A 24,525-nucleotide genomic window follows, 5' to 3' on the forward strand; every position below is an offset into this window, starting at 1 on the left:
TGTGTCTCTGCCTCTCTCTGTGTCTCTGTCATGAATAAATAAAGTCTTTAAAAAAAAAAGAAATTTTCTATAATAGGAAGTTTTAGGAATGCCTGGGTGTCTCAGCAGTTGAGCTTCTGCCTTTGGCTCAGGTCATGATCCCAGGGTCCTGGGATCCAGTCCCACAATGGGCTTCTTGCAGGGAGTCTGCTTCTCCCTCTGCCTAGGTCTCTGCCTCTCTCTGTGTCTCTCATGAATAAGGAAATAAATAAATCTTTAAAAAAATACAAAGTTTAAAAAAAAGAATAAAGCCATATTCTGTGCTCAAATCATACCCCTGTGAAGCAGTTCTGAGATAAATCTCACTTTCCTGTCTCTAAGTTTGCTTGATTGGCTGAGATCTCATTACAGACACCAGCTGCCATTTATTGAGCCTTTATTGTACCGGGTACTTGGGTAAGTGCTTCCTTCTCGCGTTTCATTGTTTGACCCTTGCAACCATGCTGTGACTGTACCACTGTCCCTGTCTTGCAGATGAGGAAAGGCTTAGTGAGGTCACATAACTGGCCCAGATCTCATAGCTAGTATCAGAGCTGGGATTTGAACTCGGGTCTGTCTGGCCAGAGAGCCATATCCTTCACTCTTGCTTCCTACTTTACAACCAGAGGTGGAACACCCTTTCGGAGGCAGTACTATCTGAAGCGTGCTTTTGTTCTGATCATCTTACAAGGAACTCTGAACACGGGATTGGGGACTTTCTCATCTGGAGAAATGCTGGAAAAATAGGACTTCTACTTAGGGACACTCTTTCATTTGGCCGGGCCTGTCCGTCCTCACCTCCCTCCTGGGATTCAAGCACTTAACTTTGTTTTGTCATCTCAGGTGGATGAAGCTGAGCACAGGGAGTCATAGGTATTTTTTTCAGCTCCAGAAAGTGGACCTTCTACCAAAGAAGTGGGAGAGGGAGGGGATGACTGCCTTCCAACGAGATTTAGGTTCCAGGTCTCTTCATGAGTTCACTGAGACTGACAATTTTTTTTTTTAAAGATTTTATTTACTTATACATGAGAGACACAGAGAGAGAGAGAGACACACACAGAGAGAGAGAGAGAGAGAGAGAGAAAGGCAGAGACATAGGCAGAGGGAGAAGCAGGCTCCCCACAGGGAGCCCGATGCAGGACGTGATCCCAGGCCCCAGGGATCACAACCTGAGCTGACAGGAGACACTCAACCAATGAGCCACCCAGGCGTCCCAGAAGACCAACATTTGTCCCCTAGTTGGACTATCCCAGGTTAAAGGACAGCAAAACCAGCCCAACTGGAAGGCCTCCCCCTTCAAGTCAGCTGAAGCCAGTACGGGTGAGGCCTCCCTCCACCCGAGCAGAGCCTTCTCCCGCCAGCCGGGAAGAGCCCTGGGCTGTTATCTAGTGTGATATCAAATATTTAGTTGGAGACCGTTCAGAGCTTTAGGGCTTCAGGGAACTGTTTAGATATCAGATTCTCTCCTGCCAGGTCAAGCAAACCCCCTGTGGACGGCCGGCCGGGTTTCCTCAAGCCTCTTTCCCAGCAGCCAGTTATCTTGCGCCCTTTCAGGTGCCGTCCAGCTGAGAGGCCCCAGGCCTGCAGAAGCCGTGCTTCTAATCCCTGTCTCAGGCTCAAGCAGCCGCAGTGGGCGATGGAAGTTGTTTACAGAAGATGAAGGCTCGCTGCCCTGCACCTGGTTTCTGTCTGGCCCGTGCTGACGGGGATGAAGGATCCTTCATTTATCTCAGCCTCTCTTCTCAGGCAGCTCCTGCTGTCATGGCAAGCTCGGGCCCAAGGCAGCTTGGACTGGCATATCGGTCCCTGATAAGCAGCTTGCTGAGGGTCCGGGGAGAACACTTATAGGGCTCCATACCTCCCCGAAGCCCCCACTCCAGGCTAGGGGGAGCAGGGCTGGACTGGGACGGGGGCTGCTGAGGGTTTCTATGGAAGGTCAAGTGGCCTCCATTCCAGCTATCTGGAGGGTAGGGCCTTGTGCTCTTTCTCTACTTACAGATTTGGGAAACAGGTAGCCAAATAACGCATCTGCCCTTTGTGCCTCCATGGAAGTAAGAGAGAAAGGGCATCTACTAGGCAAAGGGCATAGAGATGATCATGTTTTATAAGGTACAGGGGCACACAAAGTAGAGGAAGGCCCACGGGGGCAGACATAGCAATCTGGAAGGACGAACATGGGTGTGGAGAGTGTGGAAGCCACCTCTATAAAAGTCACTGAAGATAATAACTAACGTTTATGGGGTGCTTACCAGGCGCCCAAGCCCTGTGCTAAGCACTTGATCTCATTTAATCCCAAGAAGTAAATACTCTTATTACATCCGTTTAACAGATGAGGAAATAGGGGTTTAGAGAGATTAAGTATACAGCCAGTAAGAAGAGCTGAGATTAAACACGGGATAACTTGGCTCCACGGCCCCAAGCGTTTAACAACCAGGCTGTAGCGGACAGACACCGCAGGTGATCGAGTCTGGGGCACAGAGTTACATGGCCACTGATGTGTGTTGAGGAATGTTGGTGCCTGATTTTTCCTGGTGATACCCTGGTACTTGGAGTGACATCCCGGTACACTGTGGAGCCTGGAGTGAGGAAGCAAATCCAGATGGGGAGTTAGGAGAAGCAGATAACAAAGGGTAAGTGTAAATCGGCCCCTCTGGGAAGCTGAATTTGGAGATGAGCAGGAGACCTCAGCGCCCTAACAACTTTCCATGTTTCAATGGGGCAGATTTCCATGAAAACAACTGTTTCCTTTTTTAAAATTTTTTATTTATTTATGATAGTCACAGAGAGAGAGAGAGAGGCAGAGACACAGGCAGAGGGAGAAGCAGGCTCCATGCACCAGGAGCCTGATGTGGGATTCGATCCCGGGTCTCCAGGATCGCGCCCTGGCCCAAAGGCAGGCGCCAAACCGCTGCGCCACCCAGGGATCCCGTCCTTTTGACTCGCATAAATCCACCTACTGCCTTCCACCTTCCTGGAAAAAGTCAATAGTCTTCTGAAAATGAATCCCAATAGTAGATACAGTGGTGGTACTCTCTGGATAGAGCAGGAAGTTAATAATCTCAGATGTTGGAGTCTACTCCAAATAGTTGAATAATGCACTCACCCTCTGGGGGTGGGGGTGTCTCCTCCCTCCTGGGACAGATGTTTTGAGTTGTTTGGACAAGTCACCACTCTCCCCTGCATTGAAGGAATGTTAGGCCTGGCCAGGGCCTCAGTCCCAGAAAAGGTGTCCAGGACTTAGGAGCTCTGTGTTCCATGTTTGATTCTTCTTCTCCTTCTTCTACTTCCTCCTCCTTCTCCTCCTCCTCTTCTTCTTCTTCTTCTTCTTCTTCTTCTTCTTCTTCTTCTTCTTCTTCTAAGATTTTAATTATTTATTCATGAGAGACACACAGAGAGAGGCAGAGACATAGACAGAGGGAGAAGCAGTCTCCTTGCAGGGAGCCTGATGCAGGACTTGATCCCCGGACGCCGGGATCACGCCCTGAGCCAAAGGCAGACGTTCAACCACTGAGCCACCCTCAGTGAGCATCCCTGAGTGAGCTCACTGAGCGTCCCTCCATGTTTGATTCTACCACTGAGTTGCTTAATGTTCAACATTAGGAAAGAGGCTTGACAATCCCTTGCTCTCCTCTCTTGCAGTAGAGAAGTTTATCCTACTCCCCAACATCAAAATGTGGCAAGAACAAGGACAAATGGGACCACTTAAAATAAGTGTCATCTACATTTAGGGCAAGGTGGCTTTGATAAAGGTAAGTCTGTGCTTCTTCTCTCTCTACCTCCTTCCGCTGAGGTCTGGGCCTCTTCTTTGCTGGAGTAGCCAAGTGAACTCTCAGGACCCCACTGTCTCAGGGGTAGGTAGAAAGCATTGACAGAGGGCCTTCAAGCCTCATTTCTACAACTGCAGCTCCTATCTGACCCCTTGAGGACAGACAGTTGGAGGCAAGGGGAGCCGGGTGGGGGGAGAGGATGCCCTGTTTCACACTCTTCCAACCTGACGCCGCCAGGGCTGGGATGGTGACAGGCCTGGACTCTGCGTTCGAAGCAGCTGAGTCTTGTGGACAAGAAGCAGATAAACTGCACCAGGCCTCTTAATGAACCCAGCGCCAGCTTCAGATAAACTGTCGCCACTTACTCCTCCCAGCCCTCCCTTCTCCAGGAAAGACTCCACTTTGCATCAGCAGCAAACTTTGGAGCAGGAGCTAGGACTCCAGTGCCTGTTGCTCTCCAAGGAAAGTTCTGGAGGGAATTCCAATAAGAGTCTTGTTTGATTCCCCTTAGCTTCAACTGAACCCAACTCTCAGACCCAAAGAGAAGCAGGAAACCAGCAACTGAGAAATATAGGTAAAAACCACTGGGGGAATGTTAACTTAAAAAATATATCCCCCCCCCAAATATATTCCCTAGTATCCAGAGTGTGACACATGTTTTTGTGGTTTTTAAAAATTCATTAATTAGTTAATTAATTAATTTTATTTTAAATAAGTTCTATCCCCAATGTGGAGTTTGAACTCAGAACTCCCAGGTCAAGACTTGCATGCTCTACTGACTAAGCCAGCCAGGCACCCCTGTAGATATGTTCTTTAAAGAAGCAATTAAGGCAAACTGAGGTCAATAGGGTGAGTCATAATGCAATATGGCTAGTGTCCTTATATGAAGAGGAGATTAGGACACAGACACGCACAGAGGGAAGACTATCTGAAGACACAGGATGATGGCCATCCACAAGCCAAGGAGAGAGTCCTTAGAGGACACCAGCCCTGATGACTCCCTAATGTTGGACTTTTAAGCCTCCAGAGTTGTGAGAAAAGAAATTTCTATGTTTTGCTTTCTTGCTTTTTCCTACCATTTTTCCCTTCATATCTCCTTTGAATCATAAATCCTTTCTAGCCACAGAAGAGGTATGTACATTACAAGCAGGTAAATTCTGTTTATAGATGTTGGAAGCCCCATCCCAGATCAGTAGAGTAGTGGCAAAGATAAGACTAAAATCTGGGACTCCTGCCTCCCACCAAAAATATTTCATTATAATATTTCCCCTCCTATTTATCTCAATAATTCCCTCAACTTTATGCTTTGTTTTGGCCCTTGGAGATCTGGCTGTGCACATTCTAAGACATGGATCATCTCTTTGTAGGTCATTGGGACAAGCAGAGTCCAGCTCATCTCTTCCAGGTTGCACACTACTCGGATTACCCCTGAGCCCATAGGAGATACACAAACATTAACTAAATATAAATATTCCTAAGGGTGTGAGTGTGTGGTCATTTTCATGGGGAAATGCAGAAGTTGTTTTTTTTTTTTTTTAAGACTGCTTATTCACGAGAGACACACACAGAGAGGCAGAGACATAGGCAGAGGTAGAAGCAGGCTCCCTGTGGGGAGCCTGATGTGGGACTCGATCCCAGGACCCCAGGATCATGCCCTGAGCCAAAGGCAGGCGCTCAACCACTGAGCCACCCAGGTGCCCCTGCAGAGGCTTTTTCTGAAAGCATTTGAAAAACAGAAATATGTTTCTCATCTAGGGTAACATCAGTGCTCAGAAGCAGGTAGAAATGACCTCAAAAGGGTCTTCAAACACTAGGATAAGGCCCAAGCTCAGGACTGGGGAGGATATGAGGTGCCTAACCTCAAGCATATCTGTTCCAACAGCTTTAAGACTCTATAGAAATTTGGCAGGAGATAGTAACAATGTACAGGATATGATCTAGCAGGATCAAGGGCCTTCTGATTTTTATCTAAATGTTTTATATCCAGGGCAAATGTTTTTAACTGAAGGAGATAGAAGAATTCCACTCTTTCTTTTCTGACCTAGCTGCTGAGTTTGGATGGATCAGATGGATTCTCTAATGGTTTCACCTAAGTAAGCAAAGCCATGCTGTAAGTTTCTCCTATTGCTCCAAATGTGGCTGCCTAACACTGCCTAACACATCTCTAATCACTTAATATGGCTCTACTGAATTCTGTATGAGTTCTGGATGTTTACTTAGATAGTGATGCTTATTGGGTATCATCATCCTTTTTGTCTGACTAGTAAATAGTCCATAAACTTCTTTTTTTTTTTTAGATTTTATTTATTTATTCATGAGAGACACAGAGAGAGGCAGAGACAGAGGCAGAGGGAGAAGCAGGCTCAACGCAGGAGCCCGATGTGGGACTCGATCCCAGGACTGTGGGATCACACCCTGGGCCAAAGGCAGATGCTCAGCTGCTGAGCCACCCAGGGATCCCAGGCATCCCAGTCCATAGACTTCTACTCAAAGTGTGACCCATGGGCCATGCTCTGCACCATCACCGGGGAGCCTGTTAGCAGTGTCAGTTCTCAGATCAACCCACGTCTGACCCAGAGTCTGCAGTTTAACAAGCCCCCCAGGAGATTCATATGCACATTAAAGTTTGAGAAGCACTAGTCCACATTGCATTATTTGCTCTGAGTTTCTCTTCGACCTATGAGGTGAGCAGGACAAATATTCTGATTTCCATTTTTTCGGTGGAAACTGAGACTCAAAGGTGAAGCAACTTGCCCATGCTCACACAACTACATGGAGGAACTGGAATTTGAACCCAGGTCTTTGGACTCTAGATCCTCAGCTCGGTCTACTACTCTTATGATTCAGAAGGAGAGACAAGCAGTTGACTCAGAACAAATGAGTTATCCTGAGATTTGACTGCTTTGTGCTTCTGTTTCTCTCACGTGTAAGATGCTCTCTGAAAGACGGAGCGCTGTGACGATGAGCTTGGTTGTCCCTTCTGTCCTTTATCCCTCAGCCACCTAACAGCATCTCTAAACCTGGCCAACTGCTTCACAAGTACAGGTTGTGAGCAATAATTGCCAGCACCTGTCACAGCGCATGGCATCTAATAGGTACTCAACAAATGTTTGTTGAGCCAAACAGAATTACCTAGCATGAGCGAGAGCTCTCAGCTGCTGATTACCAAAGCGCATTGGTGAAGGAGTGTTGTGGGTCTTTGTGGCTCCTCTCTCTAGTCCTAGAGAAACATTCAAATTACAGGGCCTCCTGACAAAAACTAGGGGCACCATCTTCTTAACCTGAAAGGCAGATTTTAAAAACAAATTCCATCGTCTGTGTCTGTCTCCTGAGTAGGGCCCAAGCCGGAGTTGCAAATGCCTGGAGTTGATGAGTGTGGAATTTACATGCTTATACTGGAAAACAGGCTCTGCTGCATTTTCTTAGATTGGAAGTGCCGAGTGTGGGAAAAGTCAAGAGCACTGACTGAGCCAAGTTTGAAGCCAGGGGTCAGCAGAAAGATATCAGTGGGTGACAGTAACAGGGATCTGCCTGTAAAAGTTGGCTGAAGTCTGAGGCTTCCTCTCAGATTGTTGACAATGGGAAAAACCTTAAGTTAACCAGACAGAGGATTTCAGTGCCTCTAGGCTGACACAGGGCTGAGTAGGAAATGCCTAGTTTTCTTTGCTTGCTTCCCCAGGAGAGCAGAAATGAAGCAAAGCCCCGAGGAGGGCTGAATTATTATTCTGTAAGAAGTTTTCCGACGATCTGGGCTGTAAAGACGGATCCCATTACGAAATGTGACAGCTATTGCACTTCTCTGCATTTTAGTACCTTACAATGAAATATAAATGAAAGGAGTATACTGTCTTTGGCAAGGAAGCTGTCAATCCTCACCCTCTGTGAGCTGGCCACATATTTGCGGTTCTTCCACCTGGGTAGGGCTGGTTGTGTGGCTTAACTCACATGTTCTCATCCAGTCCTCTTGGTAGTTGGTGAAATCTGTGAGCCATAAGACAGATAAACCTATAACTTTGTCTTCCTTTGTGCGTATCAGACTCCAAAGTCAAGAGTAAGCCCCAGATGCAACAAGATGCAACGTGGCCTTTGATCATATGAAGATTAGAGAGATTTGCTTCATCCTCATCCAACTATGTTAGTAGTCGGCAAGAGGAGGACCTCGCTTCCACATTAACAGTCAGGGAGGCAGGGATTCAGCTCTTCTGGTGTGGGTGGAAGAAAGTTCTCCCCTTGCCCCAGTGCTGCTCAACTTGTTTTGGCCAGGAAATCTGTAGCCTGGGGATTTTTCTAAGAGTTGGGGCAGAAAGAAAGCTTCAGGGCATATCTATTTCTGACCTCACACAGTTGTTCTTAGAGATGTGTAATCCCATTCCTACTTGCTTTATAATTTAGTTCGTTTGATTGTCTCAACACTGTATGTGGGCAGGTAGATTTCTTTCTCCCTTCCTGCTCGTCTCTCTCACCGCCCCCCTCACTGCAGTCTTCCACTCCCAGCTATTCACTGGGTGGTTCACTTGTCAAACAAATATGCACGTGTAGAACACTGTGTAGACAGGGGAGAAAACAGACCACTTCCTCTTCACCATCCCCAGTGTCACCTACTCAGACTTTTGTTGCCACATTTGCAGCATTTTATTGCATTTTTTGATCTGCTTGCATGTATTTCCCCTTAAAAGACAATGAACTTAAGCCAAGTTTTCCAGCACATGGAAAATATTCAGTATAGTCGACTAAATTGGATGAACAAGGGCACTTGAAAAGCTAAAGATGAATCAGAAAGATCAGGTCTCAGAAAAATGGCAGATCTAAGTTCTTCTGAGTAGCCTGAACCTGGGGTAAACTTCCAAAATGGCCCTGGGTTTGGAAATTTGACCTTTTCAACATTGACATTGACATTGCTACAGCCCCAGTGTGGTTGCTATGCTGTTGATAGTGTCACAAAGATGTTTGTCAGGACGGAGGACAGCTGATAATATATCATCATTTTGAGTGCCACAAAAGACATTTAGCAGCGATAGAGCATTGCTTAGAAACCGTTGCAACAATACAGTCTTGCAGTTGATTTGTAAAATTATCTATGTACATACTAACATTCATTTTTTGTGTGCATTCTTGAACAGATCCATAAAATGTCAGAAACGAAGATTGTAGAAGGAGGCCCGCCTGCTTCTTTTCAAAGAGGAGGAGCTGAAGCATGGAGACTGAGAAAGAACATGTTAGCAACTAATGGAAGAGCTGGGATGAGAACCAAATCCTTTCAGTTCACCAGAAAGTGCTTACAAACTATGGAGATGGTAGCAGGGGCTTCCCAAAGAGTACTTCCCTCATTCAGGGGACCTGAGCATTTTCTCCCAATTTTCTTCCTGCCTAAACACACAGAGGCTTTCTTGATCTCTCCTCCTCTCTCAAACTCCTTCCTTCCTTTTCTCTTCCATTCAGTTTCTTTCTCTCTTTCCCTTTCCATTGCTAACATTTATTGAGCACTTATTATGTTCCAGGCACTTGGATCTGCATTTTCTCACTTAATCTTCATGCTAACCCTATGAGGTAAGCCCAATAGTTTTTTTTTTAAGATTTATTTATTTATTTATTTATTTATTTATTTATTATAGACATAGAAAGAGAGAGAGAGAGGCAGAGACACAGGAGGAGGGAGAAGCAGGCTCCATACCAGGAGCCCGACGTGGGACTCGATCCCGGGACTCCAGGATCGCGCCCCGGGCCAAAGGCAGGCACTAAACCGCTGAGCCACCCAGGGATCCCCAGGTAAGCCCAATAGTAATCATCATCCTCTTCCTCCCCATTTTTTTTTTTAAGATTTTATTTATTTATTCACAAGAGACACACACACACACAGCGAGAGAGAGGCAGAGACACAGGTAGAGGGAGAAGCAGGCTCCATGCAGGGAGCAGGATGTGGGACTCAATCCCGGGTCTCCAGGATCAGGCCCTGAGCTGAACGCAGCGCTAAACCACTGAGCCACCCCGGCTGCCCTTCCTCCCCATTTTTGTAGAAGAGGTATGGGGAAGTCAAACACTTGCTCAAGATCATACCATTATTAAGTGACAGAATTGGAATTCAGACTGAGGGTGCCTTCCTGGCTCAGTAGGAAGAGCATGTAACCTTTCACCTCAGGGTCATGCGTTTAAGTCCCATGTTGCACTTGGAATTCAGACTCAGTATGCTCCACTGTAGAGTCCACGCTCCTAACCCTTGCTCTGTAGTGTTTTCAGAGCTACTCCTAGATTTGAGGAATCCCCCAAACCCCCACTCTGGGGCACCAAAGACCCTTGGAGAGAAAAGACCCAGTCTCCTCAAGGAGGTGCCAGGCTCCATCCTACTTTGTACTTGTCGTCATAATAACCACTTGTGATGATTTGTTTTTATGTTCATCTCTCCCACTAGAATAGAAGGGAAAGGGTTGTGTCTTTTACCTTTTTGTGCCTAACACCTAGCATAGTGCCTGACTCAGAGACAGTGGCTAATCAATACCAAATAAGTGAGGAATGCCACTCTGATAGAGATCACAAGGTCACACACGTGAGCACATCTACTCAGAGCTCCTGAGTTTGCTCTCTCTGCTTATTTTCTTGTGGGTGCGGCATTCCATATGAGAAGATGGCTTTGTTCTCTGGTGGAATGCAGACCCCTTCTGGGGAGGACTAGGCCCAGGGGACAGGGCAGTGCCCATATAGCACCTCTCCTTCCTTCGGCCAGACCTTGATGTCTGAAGCCAGGAATCCCTTTCTCTCCTTGCTGGCTTGGTGAAACTTCCCCAAACCGGCGCTGGGCCTAGGCTTGGCAGCACGGGGCCTCATAAGATTATTGTGGCCTTTTGCCTACTGAATGTTGGCCTGCTGTTTTTACCAAGGCCAATTTCTCCAAATCCGTGCTCCCAGACTAAGAGAAGGGTCCACGCCACTAGCTTTGACACTTGACCTGGGACTTGGCAGTGGCTGTTTTGATTTGAAACCTCTGCATGAGAAGGTGTCTGGTTCAGACCACGTTCACTTCTCTGTCGGGTTTACCACCTCTGCGTGCTGCTTGCATGCTTGCAGTCCCAGCCCTATAGGCCCAGTGTTCCACTCCACCCTGCTCTCCCTTCCTGCTGAGGGAACTGACCTGACCCAGGCCAGGCCAGGCAGCGGGTGCGTCACCATCCAGTTTTTTGCTCTTTTTCCTGGCCAGGGACTTCCAAGGTCCCAACGGGGAGAGGGCCTGCTGTCCACCACCCCTCTGCAAGTATGCGCTCTCCTATGGGAAAGGACTCGGAGCCTCCCACCCTGAGCCTCCTGGAGAGGCTCAGACCCTCAGAGGAGGGGAAGGAAAAGTCCCCTGTGCTATAAATACTTCTCAAATGTCTCTTGTAAATCTCCAGATGTGTCAGCCAGGCACAGGGAAGAGAGCCTGAATTAGAGCCGATTAGAGACCATCTTCTCCCAGAGGAGGGCAAGCCTGCCTGTCATCCTGAGCCCCGCGCGGCCCCCGGGACCACCTCGGGGAGGAGGCCGCCCTGCTACCAGCCTGCCCCCCTCCCCCCCCCCCCCCCCCCCCCGCCTGTGCCCGGGCGCTGCCAGCTTCGGGAAGGACAGGCACCCTTTTCCCTTGGGAGCGCCGGGGATAGTCCCGGGGGTCGTCCCAGGGGTGCCCGGGTCCCCGGGGCGGCGGGGGGGCGGGCAGGGCGCGAGGACGACCCCAGGCGGGGCAGAAGCCAACCGCCCGGGCCCGTGGGTGATTTATGAAGTGCTGAAAAGCATCTTCGAAGCTGTCATTTATCTTACAGCTCTCAGCCTAAATAAACACAGAATCCGCCTAATTATAGTTACAGTGAAACACAACACCGCGCGGCCTCGCCTGCGCCGCCGGCCGCTCCGCCCGCCCCGGCCCTGCCCGCCGCCCGCCCGGCCCGCAGCTGCACCCTAGCGGCGCCTCGGCCCCACGCCGCGCGGCCCGCCGCCTCCTCCGCCGCCTCCTCCGCCGCCCCGCCCCGGCTCCCTCCCGGGCCCCCCCTCGCGCGCCCGCTCGTCTCGCTCCTGCTCCCGCCCGCGCGCACCCCGCGCACCCGGGAAAAGAATCTGCGGAGAGCCGGGGCCCCGGCCGCGGCCCGCCGGGCCCCTGCGCCTCCTGCACCCGTCCGGCCGCAGCCCGGGGAGCCCTGGCCCGGCGTTCCCGCCCTGCTCTGCCTGGGAGCTTCCCCGGGCGTCCTTCCCTGATCCGGCCTGGCTCAGGGGGCTCCTGCAAGGTCTAGGGACCCTGTCTCTCTCCGGTTGAGCAGGTCGGGGAAGGACGGGGGGGGGGGGGGGGAGCAGAGGGAGTGAGGTCTTGGGTATCCTGGAGGTAGAGACAGGAGGAAGCTCTTCCTGTTCCTCGGTAATTTTGTATCCTTCCTTGAGGGAAAGGCTCCTTCTGCTTGATGACCTGACCCTTCCTCTCTAGTGCTGTTCCTGGACTTGAACTTGGAACTTCCCTTTGGTCTTTTGCATGACGGAGGCCTCCTCTGCCTCCTGGAGACTCTTCTGTAGTGGGCTTCAAAGCAGAGAGGCAGACACTTCAACAGTGATATCACAGGGTGGTTCTGGAGGAAGCCCGCACCCACTGGGGGTACCCTCTCCCACTTGGTCTCTCTCTCTTTTTTTTTAAGATTTTATTTATTTATTCATGAGGGACACACACACACACACACACAGAGGGGGAGAGAGAGAGAGAGAGAGAGAGAGAGACAGGCAGAGGGCAAAGCAGGCTCCATGAAGGGAGCCCGACATGGGACTCCATCCCAGGTCTCTAGCATCATGCCCTGGGCTGAAGGCAGCGCTAGATCGCTGAGCCACCCAGGCTGCCCTCCCACTTGGTCTTTGTCCTGGGCAGGCGGGACATAGGGCCAGGGCTGTGTTTCACATAGAAAAGGAATAATAACTGGGGCGCCTGGGTGGTTCAGTAGTTGAGCGTCTGCCTTTGGCTTGGGCTGTGATTCCCGGGGCCTGGGATCGAGTCCTGCATCCAGATCCCTGCAGGGAGCCTCCTTCTCCCTTTGCCTATGTCTCTGCCTCTCTGTCTGTCTGTCTCTCATGAATAAATAAATAAAATCTTAAAAAAAAAAAAAAAGAAAAGGAATAACAACCAAGGGGAATCATAGTCCCTTCCACTCTTTAGAAACCAGTTCCCTAAAAATGGTAATTTCCAGAGCCCAAGGCAGCACCTGACCAGGGGCAGCTCTGGATTCCATCCATGTGGTGTTAACTTACACACTAGCACACACATCACCCGAGACATATAACTCACCCCTAATTTACTGCTGTCTTTCTGTGTGCCCAGGGTCTTGTTCTTGTAGACAAATTTGGGGATCTAATAACAAAGTAAAGGAAGGATTCCTCAAGAGCAGGTGTAATCTGAGTCGGCCCCCTGGAGGATGAGGGCTTTGGAGAAAAGAGTATAAATAAAGGGCTGCCACCTAGCAGTTGGGTGGGAAGGGAGAGGAGGCCTTGGAGGAAAGTGAAAGGGAGAGTGAGCACATAAGACAGGACAAGAAGACGTGACTGTTCTTGCCTCTGAAGGGCACAGACCTGGGAAGTTTTATTACTGGCTTTGCTTCCTGACTCACCTATGACTTGTCCTATCAGGGCCTTATGGAGTATAGCCCTGTGTTAAGTTCCTGCGTTGAAACAGAGCCAGAGCAGGCCATACCATGGATTTGTGTAACTGTGGGCTGAGTGGCTGGGTTCAGGAGAGAGCTCCCAATTCAAGCCTTTTGATGATACCAGCAGCCCCTATGCCAGTCTATGGGTGCCTCTCCTCTCCAAAGAGCAGGGTCCCCTTCTGTCCCCCAAAATCCAGTCTGCTCAGCCAAGTCTTAGAATCCTGTTCAAGGGGGAAAGCCTGGGCCTTCTCCACAGTATGCAGAGGAGTGTAACAAAGGAGAGATCCATTTTTTACTAGTTATACCACCGCTTATCCATTAAAGTAAGATAAAAATACCTGTTCTCTTCCCGGCTCCCAGAGCGCCAATTCAAATGAATGAGGATGTAAAAGCTCATGGTAAGAAAATCTCTCCCTAGGTAGTTCCAGATGAAAGAACAGCTCTTTAGCACTTCTAGTGAGTTAGACCATGAGGCCTCTCCTTAGAGCCTGCGGGGTAATCTCTGCCTTTTTTTTTTTTCTTAAAGAGAGGAGCATAAAGCCTCAGAACAGTTGAATGACTTTCCTGAAGTCACACAGTAAATCACTCTTGAAGACTTGATCCTTTGTGGGGATCACAAATACATTTTAAAAATTTATTTATTAAAAAAAAATTTATTTATTTATTTATTCGTTAATTAATTAATTAATTCAAGACACAGAGAGAGAGAGAGAGAGAGGCAGAGACACAGGCAGAGGGAGAACCAGGCTCCTTGCTGGGAGCCTGATGCAGGACTTGATCCAGGGACTCCAGGATCACTACCTGAGCCAAAGGCAGACATTCAACCCCTGAGCCACCCAGGCATCCACAAATGTGTTTTAAGAATACTTGGTTTGCATTAGCTCTTTGAAGGCAAGACAGGTGGAAAGAACACTTTAAACCAGCACCTCTACAGATTGGTGAGAAAATACAATTTTAATAGAAAGAGGGGAAAAGCTCTCTACTCAAGTTCTCTTTGGCCGAGTCATTTTAGTTTTCTTGTGGGTCTCTCTGCCTCTCTCTGCCTTTCTTTCTCTCATTTTCTCCCTTTGCCTCGACGCTCCCCCTTCTTCCCTCCTGAACTGTCCAGTCAGCACTTTTGTCCCCAGGATACTTTGCTTTTTTTTTTTTTTTTTCCTGCCAGCCCTTTCCTGCCAGCTGCCAAGGCTACCCCTCCCAACTTCCTCAGTTGATCCTCTGCAGAAGCTGATAGCTTATCTCCACACAGCAACACGAAAGTGAGATAGTGGGCTCAGAAGCCAGCAACCCAGAGCATCTTGGGAAGCAGCCTGCTAGTGTGAGCAGCCCTGTCCCCCACCCCTCAAGTGAACATCACCAGTAGATGCTTCCCTCCTCCCGCTCTGGTCTAGTCTGTGCTTCCAGAGTCAGATTAGGGCAGACAGGTTCTGGGTGGCAGTGGGGATGTATCGTGTTCCCTTGGCTTTCAGATGTCTAACTTCAAAGGGAATTCATATCTTGCTGGGGTTTTTTTTCCCCCTCTGATGTGCTGTGCAACATCAGAAAAGTCACTTGGTCTCTCTGGGTTCCAGTTCCTGCAGGCAGGTAGGATCCAACCAGAGTAGGCCTTTATGTGTTTGACCCCAGGTTTAGAGCGCTGGCAGGTCCTGAGGAATGGAAAGTAATCGCCATTTCTAGTAACTTCTGGGGCATGCCCTCACACTTTTCCACTTCCTTTTTTCACCACTCTGTGTGTACCCCAATGACCTGACATGGAAATTTTGTCTCAGGCAGGAATTCTCTCACCTGGAGTGCTCCCAGTTTCAATTCTGAGAAACCCCTAGGGTTGGAAGGACATTACTCACCAGTTCTTAATGTAATAAATATGCAACTTTTCCTCTACTAGAAAAAGATTTTCCATTCCCACAGAGCAATAAAAAGCAAAGCAATTGCTTCTTTTATTGCTGCAGTCTAGGGCGGGAGTGATTTTGTACCACCACCCCCCCCCAAAAAAAAAACCCCACAGGAGATATTTGGTAATGTTTGGAGACATTTTGGATTGTCACAATGGAGAGAGGGTCGCTCCTGGCCTCTCATGGGGGAGATGCCAGGCATGCTGCTAAGCATACTATGATGCACTGGACAGCCCCTGCATCAAAGAATTCTCTAGGCCAGAATATCAGCTGAGGTTGAGAAACATGGGCCCAAGTCATCATTAAGCAAGGGCTTTGGTAAAGTTTTGGAGCTCAGAGAACATGGAAGTGGGAAGAATTTGTTCTCAGAAGCCTCCTGTAGAATGAGGAAATAGTACCTCTGGGTTAGGAGGCATCCTGAGAGGAGAGACACAGTTCTTAAGCCTATGCTTGGGGGATTTGTAGTCTAAAGAAAATCAGAGGAATATGATATATTAAACCAATATTTATTTATTTATTTTTAAACAGATATTTATATATTAAACTAATATTTATATATTAAACCAATGTTCATGTAACATGTATTTATTAAGCTCCTACTGCATGCCAGGTCCTATGTAAGGTCCAAAGGAGACTCTAAATGAGTTCCCAAGCTGGATGCTGGGAGAGAATTTCCCTTCCTTTTAGTCCTGTTCCCAGTCACCACTGTGGGCAAGTTTTGACCAATATACTTGGGAATGAGAAGGACGCTTTGGGGATGCCTGGGTGGCTCAGCGGTTGAGCGTCTGCCTTTGGCTTAAGGCTTGATCCTGGATTCCCGGGATTGAGTCCCACATTGGGCTCCTTGCATGGAGCCTGCTTCTCCTCCCTCTGCTTGTGTCTCTGCCTCTCTTTCTGTGTCTCTCATGAATAAATAAATAAAATCTTACCAAAAAAAAAGAATATTTAAGAAAAAAACAAGAGAGAAGGAACTTTGGAAGAAAGGCAGTGTAGAAAGGTTCTAGGAATCTGAGTAGTTATATTGAGTATACTTGGGAAATGCTTAGAAAAGTAGAAGCCAAACTCATGGGAAGAAACAAAGACCTGGGTTCCAGTGGAAGAGTAGGTGAGCCTCTTGGGTCAGGGAGGCAGCCTCAGAGTGGAGAGGCTGCTGAGAGGTGAGACCCAATCATTGCTTTTAGACTCGGGTGATTAAAATTCTCTGAGTTGCTGGTTGCCTGGCTGGCTCAGTTGGTGGAACATGCAACTCTTGATCTCAAGTTCTTGAGTTCTGGCCCCACATGGGGTGTACAGATTATAGAGATTGCTTAAAAAGAAAAGTTATTTATTTATTTGTTTATTCATGAGAGACACACAGAGGGAGGCAGAGACATAGGCAGAGGGAGAAGCAGGCTCCATGCAGGGAGCCTGCTGCAGGACTCAATCCCAGGACCACGGGATCATGACATGAGCCGAAGTCAGATGCTCAATCACTGAGCCACCCAGGTGTCCCAAAAATAAAATCTTTTTTTTAAAGATTTTTTATTTATATTTATGAGTCACACACACACACACACACACACACACACACACACACACACACAGAGGTAGAGACACAGGCAGAGGGGGAAGCAGGCTCCACATAGAAAGCCCGATGTGGGACTCGATCCCAGGACTTTGGGATCACGCCCTGGGCCAAAGGCAGGTGCTAAACTGCTGAGCCACCCAGGGATGCCCAAAAACAAAATATTTAAGAAAAAAGAAATTCTTTGAGTTGTATGAACTAACAGTATTTTACAAAGACATGCCTGCTTTGCAAGATGCCCTGGAGCTCACAGTAAGTATTATATGAATATGGTAGGAAGAGAGAAAGCCTAGCAAGCCCAGCATAGCCTAGAGGTGCTCTGGGACAGATCCATCTTTACCCATCTTCTGCAATGAAATTCACTTGCCAAGGGTGAAGAAAAAGGAGGGACCCCAGAAAGTGGGAGTTCTCATCAGCATTGGCATAAATTGTAGTAGGCCAAACAATCAATTCTGAATTGTTCTGGCCAGGAACTTTGGAGATGTCAGCAGATTTCCTTTTCTCATGTAATAAATAAGATGCAGATGAAATAGTACTTTGTTTCATTTTATTTTTTAAGTAATCTCTACACCCAACATGGGGCTTGAACTCACAATCCCGAGATCAAGAATTGCACAGTCCACTGACAGAGCCAGCCAGCTGCTCCACTATAAGACACATCATATGCATTAATTCAAGTAACATTTATTGAGCACTCGCAATGTGTAAAAATTACTTTAGGTACTCCAGGAATTACAAGGATGCATTTATTCATTATTCATTCATTCACTAACAGTCATATATTGAAATTTTTAGAAAAGTTTAACCCAAATCTCCCAGGCCTGATTCTAAGATCTCACTCTTTTTCCGCTACGAAAACAACTATAAGGTAAAGGGGAAAGAAATGTGTCATTGGAGGAGTCCAGATAGGGAATAATTGATTAGCATGCCAATCTAGTGTGTCATCCAAAGATGACAGCATTACTATTTTTTTTTTAAAGATTGTATTTGTTTATTCATGAGACACACGCACACACACAGAGGCAGAGACACAGGCAGAGGGAGAAGCAGGCTCCTTGCAAGGAGCCCGACACGGGACTTGATCCTGGGTCTCCAGTATCACGCCCTGAGTCAAAGGCAGACGCTTAACCACTGAGCCACCCAGGGGTCCCTACAGCGTTACTATTTTTCTTTGGGGTTTTTGGACCAGAAAGGGGAGCACTAGTCTAGATTTAACAGGGTTCACGGGGTCTGATGCAGATAAGAAGCAGACTTTTCTCAATCTTTCCACAGGACGATCTTTCGCCCCTTCCCCGTCTCACCCCACCCCTTTCTGGCCACCTGTGCTGCTCTGCAGGGCTCTCAGCCCAGAGTGGAGGTCAGTCCAGGTGGAACCAAGTATTACAGAGGCAGAGATGGGGGAAGGACCGGCTCAGGCAAACCTTTGAAGCAGCCAAGGGGTGTCTTTCAGGCCCTGGGCTCTCCTTTATCTGCACAGGGCTGGGTCCGGAGACCTGAGGTCTGGCCTCTGCTACTGACTTGCTGGGAGACGCTGGGAAAGGTGTTCTCCTTCTCTGGGCCTTGGTCTCACCTGCGTCACGAGGGGCTTGTTCTACCCGAATCCCACGGCTCCCCCTCTGGCACTGACCTTGTAGGAGCTGTGAACCTTTGGACCCCACGGCTCCACCGCCTTGCCAGGGCCCTCCTGCTCTCTTACACCTTCTCTTTCGGCAAAACTGTTTTGGAAGGATTCTGATAAGTCCATTAGCACAGAAGCACATTTTCTCCCAAGGATATTTGCATTGAATATTGGCATCCAGATGAGAGCGAATGAGGCTCTAACTTGGGATCTTTTTTGATTGGAAGAGCAAGGGGCTTTTTGACGGGGCAGGGTGGAGATGGTGGGGTGGAGGGACTCACCCCAAGCTGCCAATTGGCAAGTTGGTGGCTCAGTCTTTGGGTGGAGATCTTGGCACATCTCTCCCGGTGTGGCACAGACGTGAACCCACCATGCCGCCTCTCCTTTTTCCAGGGACTCTGCAGGGGTCCTTGGCAGCCCTTCTGTCTCTGGAGAAGTGAGTTCCAGCTCAGATACCAATGAGGTCATCAAGATCCCCGGTCTGAGCTGGAATTTGGCAGGAGGGCTCAGGGGGCAGCTGTTTGTGGTTTCTCTATTCCTCTGAAGGAAAGTCTGAGCAGATGATCTCCTAGGTGCTGCCTGTTTCCATGTGAGGCAGAAGCAGGATGTGGCTGCGGATCAGTGGAGTGGGAGGGGGCTTGGCAAGGAGAGTCTGGGGCGACACATAAGTGACATATTTGGTGAGATGAAAGATCCCAACTTCTTTCAGTAACTTCTTCAACTCTGCTTTTGTTCTTGGGAAACCTCATTTCTTCCCTAATATTTATTCATGAGGATTTTTGTTTTTGGAGACTTTGGGGAGCAGCTGCTCTGGGTCTGAGGGAATTCACTCTGCTGTGAAGACAGCTTTTCATCTACTCGGTGCAGCCAGAGCTCCTCAGCAAGAAACATCGGCTCCTTGGGGTGGAGGGGCCTCCAGGTCCAGAAGGTTTAATGTGCAGTTGTGGAGAGCTCCCGATGTTCTCTGCTTTTGGCCAGGCAGCCCTGGGGCCTGGGGATAGGGCAGGGGCTGCTTCAGGAGCCCAGAGGAGGCCACGTGACAGGACAGGCATCCCTGCCTGGGGACCTCACAGAGCTCTTAGGCTAGCAAAGCACTGTAGGGGAGGCTCCAAGAGCTGGGAGTTCCAGACAGGTTTCTTCTTTCAGAGGCTCATGTCTAACAGGAGAACCCAGAGACTTCTACCCACCAGAAAACAAATTCCATGTCACAAGGAAAGAAGTACCCAGTGGGGAGGGCCAGGCTGGTTCAGTCACACAGATGGGAGACAGGACTAGAAAAAGACTTGCACAGCGTGATTTTGATTGGGGGAGTCAGGAATTCTAGAATGTCAACCTTGGTAGGGATTTTAAGTTCTGGTCTAATCCTCTGATTTTCCAGATGGAGAAATTATGGGAAATGACTTGTCTAAAGTCTGCACCGAAGATGAGATTCAAATATAGACTTTCTGGACCTAGTCCAGTGCTCTTTCCTCTACATTTGATCTCTAAATGTCTCTTTTTTCCCAACATTTTAGGGCTTTCTGTGTCCTCAAAACTATGATTTCTCAAATAGCTCCTTCTAGTGCACTCCCTTTTCGGTCTGGGTTCCTACTCATCCCCCCACTTCACTGGTTCACTGCTTTCTTTCTTTTGTTAATGATGATTAACAAAAGTATCTTATTTATTCTGCCCATTAGTAACTAATATTTGAGAATGTTTATAATATTAATGGAACTTAATCTAAGAAGTTCAACTTACTTTTTCTTACATTTCAGTATTGGGTGTTAGCAAGAGAGAGAGAGTCAAAATAATTATGGTCAAAATTATTTGGTCAAAAATTATAGTAAATGCTTGGGATTAGTCTATATACCACTCAGTTTTTGGGGGCGGCACCTGGGTGGCTCGGTGATTGAGCATCTGCCTTTGCTTGGGTCATGATCCCAGGATCCTGGGATCAAGTTCTGCATCGGGCTCCCTGCAGGGAGCCTGCTTCTCTTTGCCTATGTCTCTGCCTCTCTCTCTGGGTCTCAAATAAATAAATAAATAAATAAATAAATAAATAAATTTTTTTAAAATTTAGTTTTTGGCATAAAGCTCTCTGGCTGCAAGAAAGAACATTTGGTTTGCTTCACTAATAGGAATATCTCTTAATGCTGGAATGGCCTTGATATTTCGTTTTCTTTTATATAATTTTTTTTTTTTTTGGCTGTGGATCTTTAGCATAGTTATCTGTGATTGTGTTAATGGCATTGAGAGGAGAGGTACTCCTGATGTTTAATAGGAGTCTGTAATCTATTACTATGGTCATGAGGAGGTAGGCAGGCAATATAACTGCTCGATATTTTTGAGTCCAATAGGTTAAGCCTAAGGAGTTTAGCCAAGATTCAGGAATAAAAGCCCACACAAGATCTAGTATGAAGCCAAATTGGGAGCTTTAGAAAAGAACAAAGCCATCAGTTGCTCTTTCTGGCAAGGGTAAAGGTAAACTTTCCAACATTTTCCCCATGGCTTTAGACAATCTTGACCCTTGAAGCTCCCACTCAGGCCCCTGCCGACAGCTTGGCTACCTCAGCACCCTTTCTGTTTTACAGCCTGCCTGTGTAAACTCAGCTCTGTCACAAGCCTCTGCAATGCTCGAGGGGTGTGAGTGCAATGCTCTAAGTTCCACGGGAATGGGAGAGTCCTGGGCAGAGGCATCAATCTTCTTTCTAGAAGATGTAGGGAGATAAGGACAGTCCTTAGGTCTTCCTGAGGCTCTGGACCAGTTACTCTACTGTCCACTGTTGGACCTTCAACCTGACACCTAGTCCCATGCTCCAGGGCTTTTAGCTGCTCCTATTACCTGGTTGCCTTCTTTCCCCTTCCCACCTCATCCCATTCAAGGACCAGAACTCTCTTCCCCCCTAATGTCTACCCCAGCATGGGGCTAGAACTCACTACTCTGAGATCAAGAGTCAATGCTTTACTTACTGAGCCAGCCAGGCACCCCAAGGACTTGAACTTTTAATTAATGAATTAGTTAATTATGAATTTTATTTATTTATTTATTTAGCGAGAGAGAGAGTGCATGAGCAGCATAGGGAGGGGCAGAGGGAGAGAGAGAGAGGATCTTTCTTTTTTTAAATTTTTATTTATTTATTCATAGAAACACACAGAGGGGGGGCGGGGCAGAGACACAGGCAGAGGGAGAAGCAGACTCCATGCAGGGAGCCCGACGTGGGACTTGATCCCGGGACTCCAGGATCACACCCCAGGCTGCAGGTGGCACTAAACCACTGCGCCACAGGGGCTGCCCAGAGAGAGAGGATCTTAAGCAGGCTCCACGCTGAGCACAGAGCCTGATGTAGGGCTTAATCTTACAATCCTGAGATCATGACCTGAGCCAAAATCAAAAGTTGGATGCTTAACCTACTGAGCCAGCCAGGTGCCCCAACCCATACTTTTAAAAGTGTTTGTGGGGGCGCCTGGGTGGCTCAGTTGGTTAAGCATCTGCCTTCTGCTCAGGTCACGATCCTGGGGTCCTGGAATTGAGCCTGACATTGTTGGACTCTTTTCAGTGAGGAGTCTGCTTCTCCCTTTCCTCCCCCTTCATGCTCTCTCTCTCGCTATCTCTGTCACTCCCTCTCTTTCCAATAAAATAAATAAATCTTTTTAAAAAAACATTTGTGACTGAGCACTTGGGCATTTGAATGAATCCTTCTCATTCCACATTCATGACTGGCTCTGCTTCTTTTTCTCAAACCATGAATGCACCCACATCATTCCAAATTCTAAAAAATGTTCAGGATTTGTGGATATTTGCACTAACTGGGGAAAAATGGGAGATAATAGTAATTGAGACCAGAGGCAGGGTAAAGTATAGAAAATAGATGTGAATCAAGCCAGCTGGCAAGGCTCTTCTGCTGCCTTGCTGTGCAGTCTTTCTTTTTTCTCCCCAAAGATTTTACTTATTTATTCATGAGAGACACAGAGGCACAGACACAGGCAGAGGGAGAGGGAGAGGCAGGCTCCATTCCATGTAGGGAGCCTGACGTGGGACTCAATCCCAGGTCTCCAGGACCACACCATGGGCTGAAGGCAGCACTAAACCGCTGAGCCACCTGGGCTGCCCTGCTGTGTGGTCTTGGGCAAAGCCTTTAACATCTCTGTCCCTTTGTGTTTTATTTATCAGATAAGGATAATACTGCCTGACTTACTGATCTTCAAGATATGTTAAAGATCAAGTAGGGGAGCAGATTTAAACATTTTCTTAATTTAAAGGAAGATTGAAAAAAAGAATATTGTACCTAAATAGCATCACTGTTAGGATTTCCCCCCAAATCTCATTTTATATATATATAAATACATATTTTAAAAATTACCCATTTCTACCAGTGTCCTCTGAGGTATATTGGAAAGCAGCTAACTGCTAAACTGAATCTGAATTTCATATCCTTTCATATCCTGTTGTCCGGGGAGAGGGGGCTCATGAGCAGTGCCATCCTGGGTCAGAGGAAACAGAGGACCTGCATAATCCAGAGAAGACTAAACAACCTCATGTTGAATGTGCAGAAAAACCAAGGGAAATAGCAGTAGGAACAAGTTCTGAGCTCACCCTTCTCATCCTAGCAACCCTCACCCACCTGGATGTTGTTAGGGTTGAGTTCGGATTGGGTTTGATTTCTAATTAGGGTCTAGGCTAGGATTAGGGTTAGGGTTTCAATTAGGTTTAGATTCTGAGTTTGGATGTAGGTTTAGGTTAGAGGTAGGTGTTGGAAGTTAGGTTTAAAGCTATATTTAGGGCAGCCCAGGTGGCTCAGCGGTTTAGCGCCACCTTCAGCTCAGGGCGTGATCCTGGAGACCCGGGATCGAGCCCCACGTTGGGCTTCCTGCATGGAGCCTGCTGCTCTCTCTCTGTCTCTCATGAATAAATAAATAAATAAAGTTATATTTAAAGTTAGGGTCAGGGGTTCCTAGGTGGCTCAGTCAGTTAAGCATATGCCTTCTGCTCAAGTCATGATCCCTGTGGTCCTGGGATCCAGCCCTGCATCGAGCTCCCTGCTCAGCAGAAAGCCTACTTTTCCCTCTCCCCTCCTGCTTGTGTTCTCTCTGTGTCAAGCAATAAAATCTTAAAAAATATATTTTATTAATTTACTGATGAGAGACACAGAGAGAGAGGCAGACACACAGGCAGAGGGAGAAGCAGGCTCCCTGTGGGATCCCAACACAAGACTCGATCCCAGGACCATGGGATCATGACCTAAGCCAAAGGCAGATACTCAACCACTGAGCCACCCAGGTGTTCCATCAATAAAATCTTAAAAAAAAAAAGTTAGGGTCAGTATTAGTTTAATGGAAAATTAGGGTTAGGTTAAGGTTAGAGCAATGTTTCTCAGCCCTGGCACTACTGACATTTAAAGCTGGATAATTCCATCCTTGGGGCCATCCTGTGCTTTTTTAGGATGTTTAGCAGCAACCCTGGCCACTACCCCCTAGATTCTAATAGTATCCTCTCCCACCTCTATTGTAGGAACCCCAAAATGTCTCTAGACATTGTCAGATGCTTCCTGGGCCCGGGGGTGGGAGTGTGTTGCTGGTGGTGGTGGGAATCACCTCTGGCCAAGAGCCACAGAGTTAATATAAAGATTAGGGTTAATGTTAGGGTTATGGTCTGGCACCAGGCTATTTTAGATGCTGAGATGGGTTTGTATTTAGGATTAGTTTACAGTTAGGGTTAGGAACTTGTTTATTTTTTTATTTTATTTTTAAAATTTATTTATTTATTTATTCATGAGAGACACACACAGAGAGAGAGAGAGGCAGAGACACAAGCAGTGGGAGAAGCAGGCTCCGTGCAGGAAGCCCATGGGACTCCATCCAGGGACTCCAGGATCATGCCCTGGGCTGAAGGCAAGCACTAAACTGCTGAGGGATCCCAGGGATCCCTAGGAACTTGTTTAGATGTAGGGTCAGGAGTAAGGTCAAGGCTCAGGTTCAGGTTTGAGTTTGTGCGTCAGTTTTTTTTTTCTTTTTAAGATTTTATTCATTTATGAGAGAGAGAGAGGCAGAGACACAA

The 24,525-nt window shown here is 47.6% G+C and overlaps 1 long non-coding RNA gene and 1 pseudogene across 5 annotated transcripts in view; one reads left to right on the top strand and one right to left on the bottom strand.

The window, feature by feature from the left end:
• Positions 1 to 11,593, top strand: part of LOC144286453 (uncharacterized) — a 29,288-nt gene extending 17,695 nt beyond the window's left edge. For 2 of the 5 annotated variants that reach the window (XR_013354511.1, XR_013354509.1), the window contains exons 3-7: positions 3,658 to 3,767; positions 5,773 to 5,895; positions 8,906 to 9,332; positions 9,398 to 9,551; positions 11,165 to 11,593. This is a non-coding gene — a long non-coding RNA (uncharacterized LOC144286453). Of the gene's footprint in view, positions 1 to 3,657; positions 3,768 to 5,772; positions 5,896 to 6,082; positions 6,470 to 8,905; positions 9,333 to 9,397; positions 9,552 to 11,164 lie in introns of all 5 variants that reach the window. The other 3 variants (XR_013354512.1, XR_013354510.1, XR_013354513.1) reach the window with 3 other exon arrangements.
• A 5,261-nt stretch (positions 11,594 to 16,854) lies between these two features.
• LOC144286454 (phosphatidylinositol N-acetylglucosaminyltransferase subunit P pseudogene) lies at positions 16,855 to 21,465 on the bottom strand (annotated as a pseudogene).
• Positions 21,466 to 24,525: the final 3,060 nt, after the last annotated feature.

Source organism: Canis aureus, chromosome 16 (assembly GCF_053574225.1).
Source record: "Canis aureus isolate CA01 chromosome 16, VMU_Caureus_v.1.0, whole genome shotgun sequence".
Lineage (NCBI taxonomy): Eukaryota > Metazoa > Chordata > Mammalia > Carnivora > Canidae > Canis > Canis aureus.